This window comes from Haliaeetus albicilla, chromosome 2 (assembly GCF_947461875.1).
Source record: "Haliaeetus albicilla chromosome 2, bHalAlb1.1, whole genome shotgun sequence".
Classification (NCBI taxonomy): domain Eukaryota; kingdom Metazoa; phylum Chordata; class Aves; order Accipitriformes; family Accipitridae; genus Haliaeetus; species Haliaeetus albicilla.
The window spans coordinates 31760257-31787321 of NC_091484.1; the positions used below are offsets into that span (position 1 = coordinate 31760257).

The 27065-nt window shown below is 39.5% G+C and overlaps 1 protein-coding gene across 2 annotated transcripts in view; it reads right to left on the minus strand.

Moving 5' to 3' along the window:
- The window catches only part of POU6F2 (POU class 6 homeobox 2), a 324761-nt gene that overhangs the window by 98790 nt on the left and 198906 nt on the right, over positions 1-27065 (minus strand). The gene's annotated exons all lie outside the window — the stretch shown is intronic.

Genomic DNA, 27065 nt, shown 5'->3' on the forward strand with positions numbered 1-27065 from the left:
GGAAGGGAGTTATGGAGGTTTCAGTAATACCTACTGTATTAAAAATATTCTGGATTAAATTCTTATTCTGTTACATTGTGGGGCATACTGCCCACTGAGGTCAACTGGCCTCAGACTTCAGGTTGTGGCAGGAAACACATTCCCATCAATAACAGCCTGTGGTTCTGCCAGTGCAGTTCTGTGGTAAGAGTTGGACTTCACTGGAGGCAATGAAAACAAACCTTTGGAAGGGCTACACCTCTGCACACAGGACAGGCACCAGAGCTGACCAGCAGCCTTTGCTCAGACAAGCTTACCAGTGAAGCCAATGGAAATTTGAAAAAATGGAAGGCTGCCTAGAGAAGAGGCGAACAGGATGCCACTGTACACAGCATAGCAAGAACTCATAACATGAACTGGTGTGGTTATATAAAGAAGGAGAAAACCATAGTTGTAAAATAAAGGATGCTCTGAAAAGAGCTTTGTCATGTCTTTATACAGCAGATGTCAGGAAATAAAACACTCAGCTGTAAAATTTCTTGTGCAATGAATACGTAGCAAAAATACCCAATAAAATGTGTGTGCCTTTGAAATTAGCACTGCTCCTTATCATTCACATCTAAAAGCTGTAAAGTTCCTCTTATGAAATAGGGTGCACTTGCACTGCTGACTTACTCCTGGCAGTAAAGGTCTGTCATATTTTGCTAGCATGTGCTCCAAATGTGAGGCTTGGAAACCAGTGGCTCACATCAACCTGCTGGCACAGAGGAGCAAACTTTATCTCCCAGAGACACTTTCAAATTGGCTAGGGCATTCATTAAATTCAGGAAGGCAAGAAGTGTGCCACAAGGATGTCACCAAGGAAGAACAGCTTTAAGCAGCAGCCAGAACATCACAGGAACATGATGCTTTCTGGCGTTATGCCCTGAATAAGTCACCTGGGTCTCCAGCCTCACCCACTTTAATCAACATCTTAGGGGTTGTGGTAGACAGCTGTAAGATCCCAAGAGGAATGGCTTACAAGGTCATTGCACTATTTTGCACTCTGTATACTGCTTTGCCAACGCCACTCTGTATTCTAATTTCCATCAGCAGAAGCCAAAGTAAACTGGGAATGAATCAAATTTGTTATTTCTAAAATGGCATTCAGATTTCATGGCCAGAAATTCTGTTCACCAAGTTATTTGTGGATTGGCAGATAAAGCCAAGTCATCTCCACTTTCTTTTCATGCCGACATCCCTATTTCAGCTTTCTAGATGTCTATGCCCTGGGGATGAACCTGAGGTCTTGGTATGACTTATGAAATCAATGAGCCATGAACTGGAATAAGCGAAGAAAAAAAGAATAGAAGACAGAGAAAGATGAGGCAGAACGGGTAAGCCAGTATAGGCTTTATGAAGGAAAAGTAAAAGGCTTGGTAGGAAGAGCTGTTGGTCATCCATTCCTATAATCATAGCTGCTCTAAATTTTCTTTCACCAGAGGCAGGAATCAAGCTACAAATATGCCTTTACAAGAATTATAGTCATGTATGTGACTTCAACAAAGAACCTGAATAATGCAGAGAAGGAGGACTGGTAACACCAATATATTTCCATCAGGAAAGTTCCTGATGGAAGTTTTGTGTTTCAACATAAAGCAGAGTGACCACCAGATTAAAAACATGCATGGTATTTCATGCAAAAGAAATCAGCCTGGAGAAGTAAGGGTACACTCCCATCAACTCCATGATCAGAACTCGTATCTAAATGCCCCAAAGCCAAGAGGGTAGTAAGTGGAAATATAATCTAAGGCGTATGAAAACAAAGAATGGAGAAGGTGTGTATACAAGAAAGCAACTGCACAGACAAATACTAACCATAGCGTGAAGCATCTCAGAGAGCAAGGAATACTATTCACCAATTCCATCTGTAGGTATGTACACTGAGGCGGAAAGACCCTTCCCATTCCCATGAGGTAAAAACTAATCTAGACCAGCTCTTTATCTTGTGCAGGCCATTTCCTCACCTGTGATAGCTTAGCAGTCTGGACAAACCTTTGATAACCAGAACCAAGACTACAAATACAACATGCCCTTACTGCTTCCACAGACTCCAGTATAGAAATTAATGCAAAGACACCCTACAGAAGCATAACTTGTAATACATGCAGCTCATAGAGAGGAATGAGGGACCGTTTCATATCCTATGTGCACAACTGGACAGGAAGAGACAAAACTTTCTCTATAGCAAACTATAGTGGGGGGGGGGGTTGTACTGCAATGCTCCCCAAACCCTTTTGCTCCCACAGGGCACTCCTAAAGGCCACAGCTTGGAAGAATGGATTTGTCAGAATGCCATATGTTGTATGCAGGGCACTTGGGACAGGCATGTAGTAGGGGACAGGCAAAAGCATTCGAGGTGGAGGAGAAGCCATCTACTGCAACATTTTTGGAGCACAGAACATGTTTGGCTCCTGGAGTTATGCCTTTCAGCTAGAATTTGGAAAATATGGCCAATAATTAAAAGAATGCTGGAAGTATCAATTTGAGATAACATGAGGTAACATAGGACAGAGGGATCACTATGATTCTGATAACATAAGAGGAGAAGAATGGTAAAGAAGCCCAGAGTGTAAAATAAATGAAGTTTCTTGACAAACTAAAACAAACAAAGGGGTGGTTACATTACATTGCAATAAGTTTATTATTTTGTGCGTTTGCATGTAGCTCAGAGCAATCAAAAGACTAATATTTAATAATTATTCACATTAGTGTTCACCACAGAGTATATGATTTTCTTTCAGGATGCTTTCCTTGAAATATTGCCAAACAGTGATATAAGCAGCCTTGCAAAATTGCAGTCTAAAGCATAGATACGGATATACAGAAATAGTACTGATATGTTTGTTTACCATTGGACAAAAATCCACACTTATTGAAATGCGGTTCTCCTAAATGTATGAATCTGCTGAAGAAAGAAAGATTATATTGTTGCACGTGTTGCGATTTACTTGCTAGAACAGCCATCCTAATGGTGTAGACCTCAGTTTCATTAATGAGTCATGCCTTTGATCAGCTGTTGAATTACATTCTTAAAAATTAAATCTTCAAACTTCCATTCTCCACAAGACCAATACTCTCTTTAATGGACATTTTGATTTGCACATTCTTTCTTCTGCCAATACATAAAACAAGAGGCAGAATCCAGAGGGAAGAAAAAGAGGAAAAAATGCCTCAAGAGCTTTTTTTTTCACCTAAAATTTTGCAGGTTCAGGTCCTACTGGGCTGCTAATGTAACCAATGTCGAATGACCATCACCAACATACTTCTGTGCATTGACAATGTGAGCAGATGCAATCACTCAGGAAGCCTGATCTGTCCAATGAATGAAGAGAGTCTGAAGTTGACTTGGAAAACATCAAGTTTGTAAATTCTGTGGGCATGCCCAGCACTCCCAGATGATGGCTTGATACGGAGATTTTTTCATCCCCATCCAGGAGCAGAAAAGCTTTGCATTCAGTACTGCTCAATACTTGAATGTTGGCCAATGCAGGAATATCAGTATCTCTACCATTCACTTTTGTACTGGAAGCGCACTCATTCTTGCAGGGGCAGAAGGTGGTCCCTTGGGGAAAATTTTGTTGATGGAGAAAAGTTACTTCATGGAAAAGTTTCCAAGTTCATTGCCAGCAACTGCACAAAATTATTCAAATAACTTCTTGTCTTTTCATATAATTCCTTTAAAAAGCCTCTCCAAAGCCTACTATCATGCTGAGCTATAAATTGCATTGAAGTGGCTTAGTGAGGTATGATTGTTTAACATGCTGTTGCTAAACAAACAGATATGGAATTGGAAGACAGACTGTTAGATCAGACAAGGCTTTCCCAAAGCCACACAGTAGGTGTACTGCAAAGGTGGATTTAGGGCTTCGGATCATGCCTGCAGTCCAGTGTTCATGCTGCCTGATTGCACTGCCTCTCACAATGTGTGTACTATCCACAGCAGGGTTTGTGTCACATTATTGTTTGTAATCAAATCCAGTCCAACTCCCAGAGCTTGCTTGCATAGCTCATCCATTATAAATCGTATACCTGTCCAGCATTTGTCACTTTCTGCAGAGCTTGGAGCCTGATGGAATTTCAGGTGGTACAACAGTGCTATGTCTGCATGTATAAAAGATAACATGCATTGCCTACCTCACAGGAATCTTTTTATGACTTACTGGCTAGCAGCTGGCTAAAACTTTGACATATCTTAAGTGAGAAGTGCCTACTTTCTTTCAGAATTGCATTCAAGAATTAAAAAGGCTTGCAAAAAGTTCTTTCTGTGGTTAAAAAACCCAACATAAAGTACATCACTTTAAAAGAGAGATAATTAACTAAAAATGCCTGCAAAATCCACAAAAGCTGTGTGACATTTCAACTTTCCTTGAGAAAAATACGTGTTGAATATATACCAGGTATCCAAGAAGACAGTAAGAACTAATATCTACAAAGAAACAATGCCATTGAGGGGTTTTGAAACTTAAGTTTTAACTATAATTTCTTGGTTGCTGTTGTGCCATGGCAGACTTCTCAAGGGATCACCCCACTTTTTATGATTATACTTTAAGCGGATTATGCCTAGCCACAGTTTCAAAGCATTTACATTAGAATAAGAGATATGGAGTTAAGTGGTGCAAATGGATGGTCAAGAGGCAGTGAAAGCAAACTTTCTGATCTCCCAGGTCACCTACTTCTATACTTGTCAAAGACCTTAGACTACTTTAAGGACTAAGAGAAAGTTATGATCTAAGGAACACACTCCTTGGCTTCCTTTGGGGGATACCTTAGGCACAATGCTGCTATGCATTTACAATATTTACATAAAATGTATCTTTTCATGTTTCTCTTGTATCTTCTGTTCCTTTGCTGGTTACCTACACAGGAAACTGAAATGAAACTAAAATGCCCCTCTGTCAAGTAGAGTGGTGCAATGGGAAGAATTCACCTCTGATGCAACCATGCTGAAAGAAGCAGTCTGGTCCATAACAGGGGGAATGACTGAATCTTTTTCTTAGTGGGAAAACTGAAAAGGCTTTGTCTTCAAATCCCAATCCTGATCATATTCACTGAAAGTAGTATCAACTGCCTGCTGCCTCTGGCTAACATATTATTGCATAAGTATGGGAATGTCTCTGGTTGTATTTTAAATAAAAATACACATTTTAAAGTTTAATCACATTTCTCCAAAAAGCAAGGAACATAAGTAAGCCCACAAATGTTTATATAATGAAAATAATGTAAGAATTAGGACTCTTTTCACCTCTCATTCACAATATAAACTCAGATTCTTAAGACCTCTATAGTGCTTGGCAGAAGATCAAATTAATGTTCAGGGATTCAATTTGTATCTAAAATCTGCTCTTGTGGATAAGCTTCACATAATGTCTGATTTATTTTATTAATGTTTTGTGCATGTTTGTTTCTGCGTAAAGAGGAAGAAGGGGCAGGAGGAAGAAGAAACAATTTTAGCCTACAAACTATTGTGCTACTCTAACCTCCTATTTACATAATTGCATAGATGTTCTTCACTGCCTTGATACAATGTACAATGGACTAAAAAGAAGAAAATCATACATTAAACCTTCTCCTATTTGACTGAGCACAGAACTTGACTCTTGCCTTTTCAAGGGCCTAATGCCTTTTTCCACTTCCCCAGTAACGGAGAATGGATTTGCATTGCCTTAAACTGAAAAGTGTAACTAACTTAAGCATCTGGGCTTGTGTTCGAACTGACAGGGCCCACTTTTTTTTCCACCCTGTTGTTTCTCTTCTAATGAGGTGTATGCCTTTTTTTTTCTTTGAAACAGATTTCTAAAGATTGAATACACACACTGAACAGTCTAATGCAAGCCTGTGTTTACACTGTCTCTCTCCTGGGTAATGAGGGGTAGGTTAGCCAAATACCCAACATGTTTTTCCATATGCTTGTTTTCTTTTTGAGAGCAAAATGTGAGTTGTCTTAAATATGTCAGCACCCTCTTTGTGAAAAAAAAAAAAAAAAAAAAAAAAAAAGGAAGGGTTGGACTTGTGGCTGAAGAGATTAGTAATGGGATACAGAGCATATTATTTCTAAATCACTGGTTCAAATCCAGTCGAGGTCAATACAGGGAACAAAAGTCATTGCACTTTAATGGCACTTTTGAGTGTTTTCTACCTTATAGAAGATATATTAGATGTATACAAGATGCATTCACACACAGATACCCACAGAGAGCCTGCATTGAAAGCAGTCTGCCACACAGTCAAGGTAATAAATTGATGGTCTCCCAATACCTATTAGGAAGATCATAAAGACTACGGCCTTGGATGGCATCAGCTGACATCTTTATTTGCACTTTCAGCAGAGAGGATAAGGATAGAAAGAGTGAGGAGACCAAGTCATCTTCCTCTTCCTAAAGGTGATCCCTCAAGGATACCGCTGCAGAACGCAGATGGGGTTATGGGGAGAAACTTGCATTGCCAATGCTCCTCTGTACCAATTCTGCAGATAAACAGAGGGCTTTGCTTTCTACTGTTGTCATATCCAGCATCCTTCATGAGCACTAAATTCACTTTAAAGAATATAGGCAATAAAAAGGAAGTATTAAGAAGAAAACCATCATAATTTATATGGTGCCTGTGGTGTCTCCACATTTTGATGAATACTGGAACTTCCCTGAAAAACGATCCACTGCATTAAATAAATCTGACATTTTTTTTCCTTGCCAAACCTTAAAATGTATAAAAATCCACTAAAATCTTAAGGAAAAAAAAAAGGGAAGAAAAAGTTGTTGTTCTAGGTAGGGAGCTTGACTAAGCATCACGGCAAGTATATTTGGAATACTTCCCATTTTGAGATAATCTAGGGGCTATTTTCCTCTAGTTTATGACAACACTCTGTGAGTAAAGTTCCCTGAGTGTATTGTAAAAATTGCATTAACCTATTTAAAATGCCCAAAGGCAAGAACAAGCTGGAGAAATTAGACTTTAATAAGCCATTTGCTTCCTCAGCTCAAATGGGACCTTAAGCCTCATAATGTACAGATGGCTGAAACATTAACTGGAGTCAGGGTATCATCAAGACACAGGGGATCAATCGGGGAGTTGTCTCAGGACTCTCATGCAAAGACAGGCAATTAAAAATCCACCATAACATAGTCTGAGGTCAATGTAAGTGTTTGAATGCCAAAGGCTGAGTGTCAAGCAAGCGATATCTAGATCTGTTAAACTCCTAATTTTACCAGCCTGATTTTTATGTGTGTGTGTGTGTGTGTGTGTGTGAAAACATGACTCTCTGAAGATCAGGGGGCAGGATCTTAACATCAAGTCCTTATGCCAGATAAAAGCAGTTTTCTAGTTACAGAGAGCAGGACTGGTCCCAGATTGTCCAAGAACAGAATAGTGTTGGAATGGAAAATCAAATTGAGTGGCATGGTGTTCCTACAGATTGGATTTCCAGACCATATTGAGCCCATAAGACTGTTCCTATGGAACAGAATTTAAGACAACCTCCCATTTCTTGGGAAAAATTCTGCAGGCCTCCTTTGAAAGAAACTAATTGACAGAGAAAAAAAATTATCATCTAAAGGCCAACAGAGCTAATATAAGATTTCACAGACAAAGGGATGTGACAGGGAACAGATGAATGACACAAAGAAATTAAGCTTGAAACAACAGTCTGCTGACTCAGAGAAGAATGGCCATGACTCATAATGGACATCAGAAAAAGGCTGGGCACCCTCTGCACAGGCAACCTTTAATAACAGGAACTGCAGCTTATTTTTTTCTCTCCTTGTCTCTTTCAAATGCTGTAAGTGCAGAATCCTGTCCTGCAGTTCAGGCAGCCACAGTTCCCCAGTCCACTGGGTACCCTGACATTTCTGCTGGCAAGATGGCTATGTGAGGCTTTGGGGCAAAGTCTTGTCAACAGGAACTGGCTGAACTGCCTGGTGGCTTCAAAGGGTGATTTTGCATTCTTTCAGATAATAGATCTGCAGTTGCATCTTCTATAATTGTTTATGGCAAATGGCTCTTCTGACAAAGAAATATTTATCCAGGTATAGCTTCAGCAATGGTTCTTTGAAGATCAGGAATTATTAGAAGTCTCTTCAAAGAGTCTTTGAAGTGAGTCATGTTTCCTTAACTAAAAGTGAAGTTACTGTAAGTGAAATGTACTGGGTTTTTTGTGCATGTATGTGTTTGGGCTTTTTAAACAATATAATCGAATAGTGGATCAAAGTGTTTGTGGTTTAAAAGGCTGGCCTTGATGCTGAGCTTGTGGAAGTGTCCTGAGAATGACAAAGGACAATGTCACTTTCTCCCAGCCTCAACTGAGTGAAAGCAGCAGAGGGTACCGTGCCCACTCAGGTGACTTGCTATGACTGGTTGCTTTCATCTCTCAGACTCTCATTATATCCCTGTTTCTATCATTTCCAACTTCCAGTCTATTCTGAAAACTGACAGACTTGAGACAACTCTGTTTTCTAGTAAGAACTCCAAGCTTCAAGCAGATGCAAATTCGGGCCCCAGCATGCAAATTCCAGCTAGAGAAGTTAGCTGAGCAGCAGTGAGAACAGGCTATGGAATGACTCAGAAATCAGCAATGGGTACGCTGTAAGGAGAAAGGGAAAAAATGCAGTCCAGCCCAGTCCTTTCCTTTACAGTCAATAAAACTACAACAGCAAGCACGAGAACCAGGTGCAAAAGTGGCAGTTTTACCTTGCTGCAAGGCCATGCACACAAATGCTCTGCTGGAGCACTGATGTAGGCTTCAACCTTGTTAAAAACAGGCCCCGCTATCCTCAATACAGCCTTGAACTTCGCCTGGTTTCACCAAGCCATGAAAAATTAAAAATGGTAGCAACAGGGTGAAAAAGGTGGGGAAGAGAACAAAACAAAACATGTGGCCTGATCCTGCAAGGGCTGTAATGCTCTCAGTTCCTATGCAGCTCCCAGGGACTGAAGGCCATTCCTCAGCAGCTGGGACACATGCACAGTACCATGCTGAACATGGCGTTCTTCACCAGTCATTAAAGAATAAAAATGGACTAAAAAACTTTCTCTAAATGACATGAGATACTGCTTAATAGATGTGGTACAGGAGCAATCTTGAGCATAGGTCACTGGATTGGTGAGGAGGTGCTGTGCTAGGTGCTGAAACCTCAATACGTGAGAAGATGGAGGTGCTCTTTCTTTAGATAAGGGATCAATGCAGGGAGACTACACAACTCCCTCCACATGAGAAATTGTAGAGGAGCTGGGAAGTGAACTCTAATTTGGTAATCTGTCACACCACAAGCCATTCCTGAATGTATGTATCACTAGCAAGGCACATTATGTTTGCCTGCTGTTGACTCACAGTAGCTCTATTTTGCTGTCTTTAAGAATCTTCCATGATTTTTATTATTTGCTGTGCATAGATAAGAACAGCTGTATTTAGTTGTGTGCATTTCAAAACATACCAGAGTATCCGTAGCTGTTTTCTTTTTGCAAGCTTTAAGCTAACTATAGGTCAGTTGAAGGCAATCTGCCTATATCACTTTTTCTAGTTTCTTTATTTTACTTGCAGAGAGATTAAAACAAAAGTTAAACAGTAGGTGAGCCGCAGCTCTGGACTCTGCAGCTGGTCATCTGCTGTGGATGGACTAACCATTTTTAATTTGCAGTAAAATGAGGGAGGCTGAATATGAGATTTCTCTCCTGTCCCTATAGCTCATCAGGCAAACACGTTGCTGCTTCAGGTGCTAATCCTAGTTTGGCTGTGCTTGGCGTCTATCACCTTCGCACAGCAACACTGAATTAGCTGCTCTTTGAGTGCTGATGTGCTTCCACCTACCTAAATTTCCTGCTCACTGTTGAAATAAAAAACCTGGTTATTCACATAGATAAACTGCTCATCAGTAGAAAATTTGGGTGGGAGACTTAGGAAGAAGATTTTTATAGGTAATCCTATTCATGAATTCATGAGCTGTAAAGTCAGTCACACTTCTGTGTTAGGATGAAGCTCCATTCACAGCTGAACAGAAAGGTTGGGGAGTCCAGAAAAGCAGCTGCATTGCTCTGCCCAGTCAATGCACTATCCATTTCATGGCTTTCAAAAGCACATCGGGAACCCCCATGCTGTTTGATATTTCATACATTTTTGTATGCTGCAAAATAGTTAATAGCAGACCTTTGAACAAACTGCATCTAGATCTTACTTTAACTATTAAGCTGCTTTTTTGAGGTTAATTGTTTTTAATTTAAAAGCGATACATAGCAATTAATAAAAGAACTTCCACTTAAATAATTTATTTACTTACATGGAACAGAAGTCTCCAGTTACAGAAACGGAACAAAATCCCAAGGAGGAATTTACAATTGGCCAAAAATCTACCTAGAAATAATTTACTATTTCTGCCCACATATTCAGTCAGAATAGAACGTTGTTGCCCTTTTGATGCAGTAACTAGTACCTTGTTACCCATATCAATAGAAATACTTGCTTTTCCAGACCAGATAATGGAAACAAAACTGAATTTGGCTGCTAACCAGTAATTCTCCAAAACAACTCACAGGAAGCTAGTCTTTGCCTTCCTTAAGGTAACATTGCCTTAATTTTAACATTCAGGATAATGAAATATCATTTTAAATAAGGGTTTAGGTTTCATCAGCTGCATGTGTTCAGCTATACCAAACCTGAATGATGCTACAAAACATTCTTCTCATTGTTTGTCATCTCTAGGTTCCTCAGTCTTTTAAACAAATTCAACAATGTGTTAACGTACAAAAAAAGTGTTTACCAATGCACTAAGACTGTTACAAATATTAAATACACCTGACATTAATGTTATCCTTTTGAGAATTATAATAGAATCCTGCAGAATGTGCTCTAAAAATACAGAAAATTCACAAGAGAATGTATCCTAACAGATGTATTTTATTCATCCCATAGAAACATACCAGCAGTTATGTAACTAGGTGTGTGAAGTTTCCCTGCAACAATTTTAATTTTCTGTTAAATTTTTCTTCTGTTATATATAACCTTTTCATAAAATAATGCAAATGCTAACTTTTAATGGTAGAGAATTAAGAAAATTTTGATGATAATGAAAACATTGGTTGTCATGTGAAATTGATTGCTAATGTATAGCCATAGATAATGATGTTTGGCTGGGGGCAGGGGAGAGAATTTACTGTTAAATTTCCTTGCTTGTGAAATTAGTGGATTTCTCATCCTCCTGAGGAAGCCCACTGAGAGGTGTAGGTGAAAATACTACATAAATATTGGGCAAACACTGTTACTAGATTTACTGCGGCAACTCCAATGTCAAATAAATAGAGATGAGCTTGTTCCAAAATAGTGTATTTAAATGAAAAGCCTGGACCATTCAGCAGTACAAAATAAAGAAACACATGTCAGTGCTGATACAAGATCTAGTTTTTGCTTAAATTGACTTCTGATTTAAAAAGTTAGAGGAAAAAATGCTTCTCAAGTGGCATGAACTATCTATCATGGCAACCCTGAGAACAAAAGTTGGCACAGTTAGTGCACACGGAAATCTGAAACCACTACTTTAGATTCATTTTGCCAAGTTTTAACTAAGTAGATGCAAAAAACTGTTCCTTTCATTTTCAGTGCCAGGTATTTTGTCTTTACTCTGTTGATTTTAATAGCTCGCTCAGAAGCTTGGAAATGAATGTTTCTTCCATCATCAATTTAAAACTTTTCCATTTGCCAACTATGGATGTTTTTTCTACTGTGTGTTTTCAATGAAGCTGAAATTAATATGGTTCCCTTTGATTTTCCATCCAAGCGCCAGGGAGCACGGGGTGAACTATGCTTTCATCTCCATCCTTGAGACAGAGCCAGGTCCAGTATCACGTGACAACACCACCACTCCTTTCTTTCCCTCTCTCCCACAATCTTCCAAAAAAGGCAATTTCTGGATTCATGTTTGTCTAAAGACTACCTCAAAAGACCAGCTCTACAGGGGTCCTCCTGCATTCTATAGGGGAGGGCAGTTCCTGTGGCCATTATCTCCAGCAGTTCAATGGCTATTCTCATACCGAGCCCTCACTTTGAGCAGATATGGCTCCAACAGCCTGTTTTTCCTGCCAGCTGTAGACTTTTACTTCTTTATAGCTTATGGAACGATGATGGCACTCCAGCAATCCTCGCCTTTGAACAGGGGACTGAAGTAAATGCAAATTTGCCTAAACATTATTGTCAGAAAGTCTTATTCATGTGATTTTGGGGAAAAGCAGTTGTGTAAATTCCTGCCTTTATTTTTTCAGGAATGTTTAGGGATATTTTTTTGCCAATACCTACCCAATCATTAGAGCTGATGAGAACTGCATCAGAAAACAACCTACAAACATAAGACCCATAAGTGAAGGCAAGCCAAAGTAGTCATCCAGTGCAACACATTTCATTAGCAGGTTTGCAGCGTACACTGCTGACCATTTTATACATTTGGATTATGGATCACATGGATTTCCAGTTCATAAAGAAACTAATGCCAGGAAAGCATCTTATGCTTTAATGCTTTGCACTGGGAAACTAAGAGGGGAAGCCAAGAACATAAGACCTCTGGTGTCTGTGAATCAACACTGTTCCACAGATCACTACAGACAAAACCAGAAGTGATTTCCATTTCTTTTTTTCTTTAAAGTAGCAGTATTCTTAAATAGATTAATTCTAATAGCCCTTAATTATCTTGCACAGTGAAATGACGTCTGACTTCTTGCAATCATAGTGCTAGAAGCATTGCTGATTTAACTAATGCTGCAATGATTTTCAGATTTGATTACAGTACATCCACAAAATAGATAAGCTTTAGATGCCTGCACGACTCTGTCACTTCTTTCAGCTGCAGCTGCAAGTGGCCTTTTTGCCAGGTACTGTCTAATAGGTGCCTCACAGATCTGCATCTCACTTGGCTGAGAGGGCTCAGTTTGCCTGCTGACATAAGAGCATTCTAAAGAAATAACCCCCAAAAGACCATGGGGACAATGTGCGAGCCACCACCTGCACTTTGTGCCAGCATGGGTATGAATACAGAGCACATGCCACAGAACAGTTCTCTCTGCTGAGATTTAGAAGAGTGCCCTCGGCTTACGTACTGGTCTGAAACTTTAATCTCCCCATGGAAAACTTTAATCGGAAATGATTTTCATAATTTGTAAACACTACCAAATGTTTGATTTCAGGCTGTTTAAGTGATCAAACCTTCTGGTGGAAAATAAAATAAATAACAATCAAACCATCAGACAAAGAAAGTAGTTATAAATAATTAAATATGCTATACTGACAAATACTATTCCCACCTGCATGCTGTGCTTCCAAGACGCAAAGAACAGTTTTCCTAATTAAAAAAAAAAAATAAATCCTGTATGACAGAACAAGTCAGATCAGAAACAGGGAGTGAGGACAGATTATCCTACCTAAGATCCTAAGACCAGCTCCTGTGAATCCACTTCCTATTCCTGAACCTGCCATACCTGCACCACCTTGGGCACAGCAGTTATTCTCCCTGCCTCACTTTCCTGTTCTATATGAGAAAAGGAGGGATAATAAACTTCACTTCCACCACCATAGGAAGCTAAATTAGTGAAGTACAGCAATGTGCACAAAGATCCTCAAAATGAAGGGGGTCAAAGATACACAAAGTTTTATTTCCACGTGGAAAAGATTGTTACAGAGTTACCTCCTCCATTGTGTTAATGAGAGATAGATGGTTTAAAAGCACCCATTTATTTTCTTTTTTCCTACTTTTTGATGATCTCTGGGTAATGCTGTTATTCCCAGCAGCTCATAAGACTTTTTGAGACCTCCAACAGTAAGGATGTCTTTTAAGATGAACTCTACGCTCAGGCACATTTTAGGCACTTGTCTCACACTGCGTTTAAAGGATACTTCAGAATGAAAAACAATCCCAGATTTCCTGGAAGACTAGTACTTAGAGTTCATTGCATACCACTGTGAGCACCTCTATGATCAGAGACACACTGGTGGAGCTAGCTAAACCAAACTAGCTAATCATAATAACAATAAAAAAATCCAAGAGAAAATGTCACCAACAAGACATCACAGGTAATAAAGTGATTCCTCCAGTGCAGTAAGCTAGGCCAAAGAAACAGGAGGATGACAAAAGAAAATGAAGAAAGGAAAACAAATTCAAGGGCAATAACTGTAGGACCCCAGTGTGCTTGTTATGTGAATAGACTGTAGGTAACCACATTCTGCCGCTGTGATGCTTCATAAATACTGTCGTCTTGTTAAGGGGCTGAAGAGTACTGACCTCACTTCCTCTGCTAATAAGACTGCACTGCTTTGTGCCCAGACTTCTATTATGCTTATGAAATTTGAACCATTGTGTGAGCCTTCTTCCTTCCTACACCAATGATTACTGCCTCCCAAATTACATAAGAACAAATGGGAAATGGAAACTCCTCTCCCCCTCTTGTTCAACAGCCCCTTCTTTCCCTCTTCCTAACTCATTGCAAAGTAATTCTCAGGCTCTCAGGACCAGCGACACTAAGGCTTGCTTGGTTTTGTTTCTGAATATATTACAAGTAATAATAGTAATAAATCAAGAAATCTGAGGAGAGTTTACGATGTTCACATAGAGGTGTGACATTTATACATGCAAGAAAGACCTTCATGCATTACAAAGCCTGTGCAGGCAACATTCAGCAATTTTGTGCGCTGATAACGCATGGCGAGGGTCAGAGAGCCGAAGAGAGAGCAGCTACGTGAGGTGTTTTGGAGGTACTCTCCAAGCACAAAGTCAACACAGGCTGTATACTCAACAGCTCTCCTTATTGCAGCTCAAAATAGGAGAAAACAGTTACTCCTCTTAGAACTTGCTTCTGAAGAGCAAAATATGCAAAGCCAGCTGAGACTGGATCCAGCCCAGCTGGCTACAGCCACTCATGATCATGAAAATTCAAGAGGAAGGCAGGCCTGTGACTTGTCCTGTCCATATTTTGTATCCTTTTCTTTCTAATCTAAAAAGGCACAAGATGAATCAAGGCAGAGTCATCCCTTACTTACGCGACAGGGCAAAAATGTGTTCACGCCATAAAAAACACAGAAGGCTTGTCTATCAGCTGCTACAGTTTTGAGTGTTCACTCATGTGAGTGTGTACCAAGGATGTACCTTTAAAATTTTACAATATGCAACTTACAAAAATGATTAATTATTATTTCCTTTGTCTATGAGACTAGTACCTTCACAGTAATCACTGGCACAAAAAAACCCCAACCAACCAACCAAGCCCTCATAGGCCCCTCCTTTTCCCTCAGACATCCTCTTGTCCTTTAAAGCTAAAAACCTCCCAATGGTGACCTCTTGCAGCTAGTGAACTACATTACATGTGCACTTGCTGACTAGCCTTACCTTCAGTATCTCAAAGCAAAAATGCTGCAAATAAAAATATACAAATCAACATGGCTGATGAGGACAGTAGGACAAATTCTTCTCTGAGTTTCATAGAGCAATGAGAGCAGTGTCAGTGTATTTACACTTCCAAAACCAAGAGGAAAACGTGGCCTTTACTTACTTCTAATAGCTTTGTGTCTTGTGGATCTGATTTTCTCTTCACTTCAGTTGTGCCACTAACACTGTGCTCAGTACTTGCTTTGCCACCCTTAATAGATAACACAGCAGACATCTGCTGTCTAGACTTACTGTCCCTTCCAATAACAAGGGTATGCAAACTCTTAATAGTGTACACAGCAATAAAACTTGAAATAAAAACAGTAAAGAACAAAACAAAACAAAATCCCATAAAAAGTCCGAAAATCCTGGTTTCTTGCTGGCTTTCTCATAGCTCCTGCATAGGACCATATTTCACCGTTACTGTGTTGTTGCTCTTATTAAGCAAAGGCAGCTTATATTTAAAAATTCCATTATTTTCTTTTCTACATTACATAAGACCACATTAGGAGCCCGCTGTGTGTTTTCAAGCAGACCCAATCTGCTCTGCCTTGCACAGTCCAAGCATCACCTTCCAAAATGGCCCTGTAGAGCATTAGGCACTACCAGCAGCTGCTCTGCACAGCTCTTTATGCCAGGGACACTGCACTGTGTTCAGGGCACTTAGGGGGAGGATGCCAAGCTGCTGTTTATTTATGTCACCCTCCAAAGCCCCAAAGATATCACAGGCATTTATGAATTGCACGTATAAGCTGTTTTATCCCTGTATTTCTTTTAACCCTACCCTGCCCCGATCATCCATTCCCTCCATCCTTTTTCTCTCTCTCTTTTTCAAGACTACCTTCTGTTTTGTGTGGTCTTGCATGCAACATGCACGTTTATTCTTCTAGGACTATGTATTCAAAAAAAGGAAGAAAGAAAGAAAGAAGGAAAGAAGGAAGAAAGTAAAAGAGAATAGTAAAAATCCAGAGTCAAATGTGAGTGGCATAGCTATAATTCTTTATGAAGCAGCAGGTAAGATTGATTGTCAAGGGTCAAAAGGCTAGGTCAAACTCCGCTCATTCGTCAGCTGAATGTCATTTTTGTTTTCCCTGTCACCAGATAGCTTTAAAAAAAATTGCAACTCCTTCCTCATTATCTGAGACTTGGCTCCTTTCCTGCCATCCAGTATTAATGAAACTGTGCTTCAAGCCTGGCCTTCATCTTTGAGGTTCTTCTTCATGTACGTCTTCCCTTTTTTAAGTACTACAGAGCGAGGACAATTTTAAAGATCGTTTTCTCGCACAGAGAAGTTGGAAGATTACCGCTACAGTGAGAATTATTTGAAAACATACATGCAGTATAAACGTCTGAATGAACAAAAATGTAATTAAATCATAGCAGGTCCAAAGCCCAAACAGCGATGTAATTGAATCATGGTTAAATCCATGCACCTCATATAGAATCCTTAAAAAAACCAACACAATACAGTATTTTGAAATCATTTATGAGGAAAAAAAATAACTTTCTGTTATAATTGCAAGCTGTGTACCACTGGAATAATGCTAATACTGAAATTATCCATCGATTTACAGTGAATATGATTTATAGATGCCTGATACAGATAAAAACATAGTCAATAATTCCCTTAAAAAGAACAAAACATCTAAATTAATTGAAGTTAAATTACACCTACATGGTGAAGTTTCAGCTGGACTGAAATGAGATGCCATTTCAAGCCAGCAGTTGGTGACCCAAAGGATGCTACCTCAAAGAAAACCATTTTGTGTCAAAGGCAAGTTTAGGTGCAATTATCCTCTTGTGCATTTATATAAAGGCAATACTCTTGTGTTTATTGAGTGCTTTTCACAAAGGGATCTCAGGGTAAATTACACAAATAATTAAACCTCATCTAAAGCCTATCCATATGAGGACTGCCTCTGTGTTTAGAGGAACAGAATCAGGAACCCTTTGGTGACAGAATGAGAGGATTTACTAAATTAATTTTCATTAAACACGTTGCTGCACAGGGTGATTCAAGTGTGTTGACTAATTGACATAATACCTCCTTTTAGCTAGAAAAATGACCTTTTAAAATATTTATAATCACTCTTGGGCAAAAATATCCTGAAATTTCTGTGCTGAATCTGTATGGAATAACAGCTCACACTAGTCTAATTTCCCTGCACAAGCAGAAGTGGTGACTTCAGTGAAACTATTTGCATGAACAGCATGTCAGACAAGAAATTCAGAACGTTTTGCTAGAACAAATCAGTTTTAACTGTGAAGAGAAGATCAAAATAAACAACAACTCAATACAAAAAGAAAAGGTTCTCGTTTCAAAGTACTTAGTGGACTATCCACCTACAACTTGGGAGAGCTATTTCAAGGCCTGGCTGCTGCAGGAACACAAGCTAGTCTCTTTTTGCTTCTAACCACAGGTGGAAGATAATAACCCCTTAAAATGTATAGAATTCAGCTCATAAAGTAGTGGATCACAGAATTATTTAAAATAGAGACAAGAGGTTCACACATTAACAGTAATTAGTTAATCCAAAACTTGAGAGTACCTGGCTGTCCTGTAATATTTGGTGTTTGACAGCAATGGTGGAGTTCAGAATGGACCAATTTTGTTAAGTACTTATATTTTTTGACCTGACTGGGTTTTCAGGGCGTACAAGAAATTATATGCTTCCAAAACGCCAGCCAAAACAACTCAGTTTTGGCTAACTCTCAAAGAAGATAAAATTAGAGGTAATTTCAACAAAAGAAAAGCAGCAAAGTGAAAGGAAGTAAAGAGAAAAATGATTCTTACTGCAAAACCAAGTTTTCCTTCAGGATGCTTTGCTTTACTCCAAATTTCCAGTGGCAACAAAATTTGAATTTTCAACTTGGAGATCAGATGAGGATGGCAACAATTAAAATTTGAATAGAGGGCTTGTCATTAAAAGAATTTTGCTTATAGTACTGTGTTTGTACACTGCTTTTCTAGCCATGTTACAGTGTGGACATCTTTCTGCATATGTGCTGCAGTGTATCAGTTTAAAACCTGGAGTGACTCTACACCACTAATGTGGGAAGCAACACTGTGGGATCAGGTCAAGTGCATGGATAAAAGTAGCTGGAAAACAGAGTTGGGCACTGTCTAGGAGAGTCTCTTCTCATTACGTAAAACGACTGATTATGAGATCCCAGCTGGGTTTTGCATAGGGCCTTGTTCACTGAAATATTAATAGGTGACATTTAGCTAAACAGTACAACAGAACCATGATACTGTGCTGAGAACTGCCACCATAAACACATTTTACTTCCTCGAATGAATACTAATTCGTAGCAGGCTGTTGCCAAACTGCCACGCTTTCTCCTGACAAGCTACAGCCTTCTCAACTACCCACAGCTCTGAGGAATTACACAGCTCGGCTTTTTGGTCACATCTAGCACAGAAATTAGCTGAGGAGGCAGTGAGTCTTTCTCTGTTGCTCAGGTGGGTGCTGGGAGCACGGAGAAACCCCTGTGGATATAACACAGGCAGCTGCTTTCTTCAATAGTCTGGAAGTGACACAGATTGTCAAGCACTGCTTCCAGGTGTGGTGAAACCCATAGTTTCAGGTCCGTAAGTGCCACTCAGCATTGCATTGCTCCCCTCAATTAGCTGCGGAACATTTGTTAATTACGTGGAACCCAATAACAAATGCTAAATTTTTAGTGAAGGAGAGAAGATGGTACGTGAACTTTCATACCTGCTCAAAGTCAGTTACTTCACCCATAATACACTTTGCTTCTTTCTTACTCTGAACTAGCCCCTTTGCTCCCTCCTTTCTCAGAAATTACCGTTTTCATTTCCTTTTTGTTTATATTTTTTCCCCTCTGTTTCCTTTTGTTCTGTGACTCCTCAGGGTTCCCCGTATGGATTTGCTGTAGACCATCAGGCAGCATCTTTACAACTCTCATTGCATGAAACTGAACCATATGAGTGAAAAACAGTTGAATTCCTCTCAATTTTGGCAACAGCAGTTTGAAAGCTGCCCACTGAGATGAATTTTTGAAAAATTTCTATTTTCCATGTTATTGAGGGCTTCAGTTTTACAGAGAGACAATGAGCTAAATTTTATTCTCATCTGCCTGAAGACTGTTCCATGCTTTTTGGCCTTTCAATTGTTGTATAATTAATACAGAAAGAGAAAACTGTAGTAAGCTGCTCTACCCCTGAATAGGATGTTAGCAGCACTTTGTTCTCACCATTGCTTTAATCAGACACTAGTGTCGTTTCTACTGCAGGGTGATCCTACCTGCCTGGTTCTTCCATGCTATTTTTAACACGAATGTTCATGTAACTTAAAACCATTTCTAAGCAGACTTTTCCTCACAGAACATTGCCCTCTTACCTCCACTTTCTTTCTTTTGCTGTCTTCTGCAGTATTATGATAGACTTCATTCTTCTCCTTAGCTGTGTGTCAGCTCTACACATTTTGCAGATCCACATGACACAAAATGCCATCCCTTTTCCCTGTCATCAGAGTCTTACGCTGAGCCTGTTTTCCTAAGTGGTGGAGTACCTTTTCACCCTGTCTGCATATGGCATCCCATCTCATCTCCAACCCCCCTTCCTAACTTGCATCTGATGTGGTTTTCTGCTTTCACAATTTTTGAGGTTTTGAACCTTAATGCACTGACTTTTCTATTCATTGCTGAATCCGTATTCAGTTCTTTAAGGTTTACATTTTCTTCATGAAATTTACGTAAACCTGTCACTCCAGCATTTTACAGCTCTCTCCAGTCATTACTTGGGCCTGATACTATCTTTATGTCTTCTGTCTAATCTCCCATGATGAACCCCAGGTTTATGGCAAAACAGCATAAAATGACATCTATGTTCTGATCATGCTGATTTATCTCTTTCAATACCTCACTTCTTTCTGTGGTTGTGCTTTAGGAGTCCTCAAGACAGTCCTAAAATTGTACATCATGAATTCTGCAAATGAATCCAGAACTGGATTTTTCTAAAAAATCAAGGAACCAACAAGCATAGACTTTGCAAAACAGAAGGGCAGGCTCTAGAAAGCTGTAGTGAGAGCCATTAAAATAAATCTCTGGTGTGAGCAGCAAGCAATATAGGGCTATTATTTCTTTGGCATCAAAAGAGGCCAGAAGTATGCAAACCCAACAAAATGAGCTTTGATAGCAATATGGTCCCTGAAAACGAGGGGTTTAACAGCCTCCCTCTAAGCTTGGCCTTGGCAAAAGCTCTGCACATATAACCAACAGCTGGCAAACTCAGAGCTCTTCCCCGAGCCTCACAGCAAAAAAAAGTAGACAAAAATTAAAAGATCAAAAAGGCAAACAAGGGTTCTTCCTGCTTCAACTTATTGCTGCTCCTAAGATTCTTCTGTTGGAAAGCGGCTTCTACCTATGTGTGACAGAAAAACAAGCTCTTTCTTGCAGCTGCAGGATGTGGGGATGTGAACAATAGGGCAGAGGACTATAGATACCGCTTCATCGCATCCTAACTTCATTTTATAGCATTGAATTGAAAGATCTCTAAATACTCAAACCATGAGCCAGATGATGCAATTATCACTTGAGCATAATTCCTATTCACTGAAGGAAATTTGCCTGAGTAAGAACTGTAAGAACTTATAAACTTCCCTTGTTACAAGACTATTCTTTATGCCTCGTATGTATCATGAGTAGCTGGGGCAGACAACTACATAAAAAATCATTTAGAGAAAGATCATGGACAGAAATGATTTCTTAGAAGTGGGGTGTAAGGCTTTATAAGAACTTTAATGCAGAAAGCTGTGAATTGTATGAATTTGTTGCTTTCATTTTAACATTAAATGGAGATTTAATATGACTACTTTCATTTGTCACAAATGCACATAAGCAAGGCTGAAGGACTAATACGCAGAGACCTGAAATAGATTTCTCCAACAGGAAGCTTCGCATTTCTGCAGGCGTAGCAATACCACTATTTTAAGAAATGAGGATCAAATTAAATGTTTACTGCTGTAACACAGTGTTGCCAACAGTGTCAGTAAATTTATGAACAGTTTATAATTTTAACTGTCTTCCAGACAGTGGGTCATATGTGCATTAAAGTAGTCATAATAACCTGTCAGTAAAAATTTCCTGTAGCACATTCATAGGAAAAAATGTTTGCAAGTTGAGCAGCTCACTTATGCACTGGCAGAATGGTTTCTCTTATGAAGTGGCATAGCCAACCCCTCTGAAAAATAATTTCAGTTTGATCTGATGTGCTAACTGGGATTTTAAGATTTTTTTTTAATTTCTAGAATTCCTTTTCAGAATTTACCAAATAGCACTTTTAACACACAGTCATTGACTAGAAAATTGCTTGCCCCTAGATCTTGCCCCTAGAGAAATAAACAACTACCCATATTTGACTTATGAATTATTATTTATTATCTATACTGGGCAGTGTGTAGAAAGTGAGAGAGGCTTTCCAAACACTTTGGGAGGCAGTATTCAACAACCTGAAGCCTGCCAGCCAGTGCATTGTCATTGCAGCTACAACTTCCTCAGGATTCGTACGCCCTCTTCTTCTCTTGCCCTGTTTGGAGCTGCTCTCGCTCTCCCTGCAGTAAACTCCTTTTGGTAGGATTGGGCCCACCACAGTGCTCTTGCTGTTTAATCTCAGCAAGTAGAATGGTTTCTGGGCCTGCGCTCACCCATGATGTCACCTAGCAGAGTACTGAAATATCAAATATTATCCGTCAGTCATTCCTAGTGCCACTTGTCCCTCCTAGGGGGTCACGGCACCAGCAAGGTCAGCAGCAATCTAAAGTGCAATGCTCACTCACTAAAACAGAGCTGAGGAAACATCTTGCTTCCCCTCTTACTAGCTTAAGAAACACAGAAAATGGGAGTGAAAGCATTCAGCTTTGAACATTTCTGCAGTGAGTTGTCACTTGCTGGGATATTAGGAGAGAATACTTCTCTCACACACACACACACATTGGCTAATGTGCGAGATTTGTGTGTACCTTTGAAAGGAAGAATTGCCTCCATTTACTCTTACCATTACACAAAGTGGATTAAAACAGTCACACAGTGGGTCTGCTGATGCCTTATTTCAGAAGGCAGCATTCATGCTGTGGTCAAGGGAAGCCCAAAGAAGGTGGCCCCAGTATCCCTGCTAATGAGCAGCCCCTCTCATACTAACAAACTAAAGGTTACATGCTTCCATTTAAAAAAAAAAAAAAGAGGTAAACTTACTTTTTCCTGTGCAGTGGCCCTCTGCAAGAGACAGGGAACATGTAAAGCATTTAAACTGAGCATTTAGAAGTTACAGGCTGAGTGCCTTCCTTTCTATGCTTTGCTTTAAAAATCCCGAACAAATCCAACCTGAAATTGCCGCTGATAGAGACCCTTTGAAGACAGAGAACCAGCTAAATGTGCATGGAGAATTACCTAAAGTCATGTTAAGGTGAAGGTATTTCTCTCAAACTCCAAATGGAAGTTTGTTATGTTGGAAAAAAAATGACTGTCCTTGATTCCAGTCCCAGAGCTAATGCCTCCACGATTCAGATCTGTGTTTGCTCAGGACACCAGAAATTCAATCCACATAGCCAAGTACAAATTTTGTAACTTCGTCTCTAATTTACTAAGGTTATTGGTAAAGTTATTAAGCACATATCCTGGATATAAAAACATACAACAAAACACATCTCCATTGAGTTTAAACAGACTATTTCTAAATTTATATACATGTTAAGTAACATTCTGGATGGGTGCTTAAAGACTCTAATTATGAAAAAATGTGGCCTTTGTTTCTACTGAAGCCAAACTTCATTCTCAACATGTCATATATAAATTCCTACTCCGTTTGTTAAATGGCCGTTCTTTCATTCCCATGTTTTTGTTTGCACTGTGCATTAAATACATATTCTTTAAGCTACCTGGAGTGATTTCTAAACATTTTCATGTTACATTTAATTTAGAATGTTTTATCCTTTGTATGTAGTTTAGAGTTTTATATCTGAAGTTTATTATCTTGTATTTAACCATATTGAATTTTATCCTCTGGTGTACTGCCCAGTTATACAGTTCTGGTAGCAGGGTTGGGGGAAGGCGGAGGAAAAATAACCCCTTGGAACAATGACCTGCTGTGAGTGCAGTCTAATTGCAAAGCTCTGAAATGTAATTGTTATTACCACTTTCAAAATTATGTAAATGTAAACTTCTTAGCATATTCAGTAAAAGACAGAAGAAAAGCACTTGATTAAACACTGCAAAAAACCCCGGCAAGTTTAAATACAATGGTCTACACAACTTTTAATATTCAAGTTTAGGTTAAGTCTGTTCTTTACAGAACTGAACCAATTCAATATAAAACTTTTAATTAAGGGTATTCTCCAACCCGGTATTGTTGGCACACAGATTTCTGTACAGCGTGTACCTGTCGATCAGAATGATACCCATATCCAGCAAGATAGTTATCAGAACAATAATGGACAGGCCATGGCAAGAGACAGTGGAAAAAATGTTTCCATAATTAAAAAAAGAAGTATCAATAGTTCCTCTATATTCAGGACAAAGTTGGGGAACAGAACCATGTTAATAATTATTCTGGGAGGCTACAGGATACTTGGTATTGATGAGCTTTCTGGCCTTGTCATGTTATACTATTCACTGCATTGCATATCTCATGTGCTATCCAAGCCATAAACTAATTTACCCTGCTCCTACTACTCTAGATAGAATGGCAGGCATCAAGGCTTCACAAAACAATTGTTTCCTGTTGCTTTTTAATATTTTGTTCTTCTTGGAGCAGCCGCTGGGATAGATTAAGTGGAAAGCTGACATATCTAAACTTAATGAAAAGGACTGTCCTTTCCTGTGGCAGGTGGTGCTGGGGAAGAGGGTTACAGTCTACAAAACAGCTTAAACAGATGTTGCAAATTTCTGCAAAGCAGCTGATGCTTCTATTCAAACACCAACCTAGGGCCTACCTGCAGGATCTGATATTGCTGTCTGCACACGGAAGCAACATACTTGTGTATCTCAGCTGTTTAATTTTTGCCTCCCTTCTGTTCTCCCTATTTACAGCACTTACTAATTCCAGTGATTTTTCCTTCTTGGTCTCTTCTCCGTACCCTCACCTGAGCACCTGGATCTGCTATGAAACCTATCCCTGATTCTGCTCCCACACTGTTCCTCCCTTGTTGCATGCTTTAGGTAGTAGATGTACATCAGAAACACTAATAAATCTCTAATAAAAATACATCTTCAAGTAAAACCTGTCCACTCATGATGACGAGAAATCCTTGAGCAGCTCCACTCTTCTTCTCTGTTACATCCATCTGCACAGCTTCATCCATTTGTACACCCTGTGTCTAGGGCCTTATCCTGCAGTCAATTCTTACATGAAAAAATTTATCAGTGAGATTACTGTCAGACATCATTTTCTGAAGGAGGTCAATGCTGGAGACTGGAGATTAAGGTAGATGGATTCCTGGCCCAATGCGGTATGGCAATTCCTGTATCCTTAGACTCACAAAATGACTCACTTTTCAGCTGGAATGGTGCTTTATTGCCATGGCAGTCTGCCAGGCTGAACTTATGGAAGTTGTTGTCTCATTGCATGTGACTGAAAATGTTTTAGTATACTACATACCTAACACTCTTTGGTGTGCACTTAACAGGAAAACTATGGTAGGTCTGGTCCCTGACTCATCAGCCCTTGGTTGCTGATATAAAGGGTACAGCCAGGAAGCTGTCTCAGATTTCCTTCTTTCTCTTTCCCCCCAGAATTTATCTTATGGCTCTGACCATTCAAATAATAGGAATTATAGAGAGCATATGTAGGCACAGTTGTTATGATACATTGACTTGGTCAGCTGCATAACCATTGGACGGCTTTATGACTCCTTTTTCAGGTATAGAACAGGTTAAGGACAGATCAGTCTAGTTATCCTTCTTCAGCTTAAAAGTAACAACATTACATTTATAGCATATAGAGGAATAGTTATATTCCAAGAAAGGCCCAGTAACACACAGTGAGTAAATGCCCGAATCCCTTCCTTCCATTATTACTGAAAATTATTCCCTGGGAAAATTATTCCCAGTGTGAATACTTCCCAGCGCAGTCTTGTTTGTGCTGAGAACATGGATATCATAACGATAGGAATGCTGCAAGAGGCTTCTCCAGCAAGAATAAGGAAAGAGCACAGCAATCTTGCTGCTGTGATAATTCAGTCACCTATGGAGCTGCACCTGCTGCATCCCCTTTGCTGGCAGAATATTAAGAACCGGTGCTTTTCATATAATTTCATGGCTATGAAATCAATCCCTGGATATAGGAAAATATTCACGGCACCAGCTGAACACAAAGCAAATGATCCTAGCTCTTCAATCCAAGAGGGTGAATTCCCTCCAATCTGTCTGTACAGACTAGCACAAATGATACATCACCCGGCTGGTGCTCAGACACATTAGGTGCTTGGCAGGTGGAAGATGGCATGTTGTTTTGCATGGTGCATTGGAATTGACCCTTCAAAGCCTGAAACTATTTGTTCTTTCGTTTACAACCCAACCTAGAAATGAAGTAGTGACTTGTGGTAGCACTTGCTACATTAATCATATTTTTGTGTGGTAACAGCAGACATTGGATGCCTGATCGCTGCTGTATCATGGCTCAGGCTGGTATTAAAGCAGAAGCTCAGGGATCTTGATCTACTGCACCTGCTTGACATAGCTGATAATTTTCTTTTTTCTAGAAAACATTCCTTGGCTTTCCATCACTTTCTGTTTCCAGTCTCCTTCTTAGGACAGAAGTCAGTGTGGTGCTTGGGGACCTATGTCAATTACCCAGATCAGAAGACTGCATTCTTGCATTGTGGCACAGAGATACCACCTTAATTACTTGCTGTTTTCCATACATTCTTATTGTTTTTCATTCTTGCTCCTAACAATTTTTCATGGTTTTTACCCAGACCTTTTGGGTTGTTTGCATTCACTTTTACACCTTCAGCTGTAGTCTCTAAGCTCGTGATTCCCAAAGAGAGTTCCCCCTTCACTGTCACTTTCCATTCAATCTGCCCCATCTTCCCTCTTTTGGGGAGCCTGTTTGCTATTACAGGCTTACTATCTGCAGAACATATGATTGATTCAGTCATAAACATGCATGATGTTTTTCAGAGAAATAAAAAGGACAGATTCCTGCCATGAGGAATTTACATTGTAAAAATGACTTTATTATCTTCCCTAATTCTCCCCACGATCCCTTCTCCTCGGGCCTCCAATGTAATCTCTAATTGTTCTTTTGCCCTGGCAAGAAGATTTTGTTTATGACTGACCTTCATAATTTGCTTTCATTCTCACCAGGCTAAAGCACCTTTCTCATCTCTGCCTTTCTGACTACTCATAACTATTTGCTGGACTGCTTCATCCTGTTTCATTTTCCTGCATTTCAGAAAGATGCTCCAAAATCAGGTACTGTTATTCCTCCCTCTCATGAATCACCTCACTTCACCTCTCTACTTCCACACCAAGTTCATGTCTCCTCATTATTTTCAAATCTCTCCTTGTGCTTGACTATAACATTAAACTTATTTTCTCCAATATCCTCTATTCAACTCTTGCCATCTAGCAATATTTTCTTTTTAGCCTTTTTACCCTCCTAGTTCTGGCTTCTCACCTACCCTGGTACTGGATCAGTTA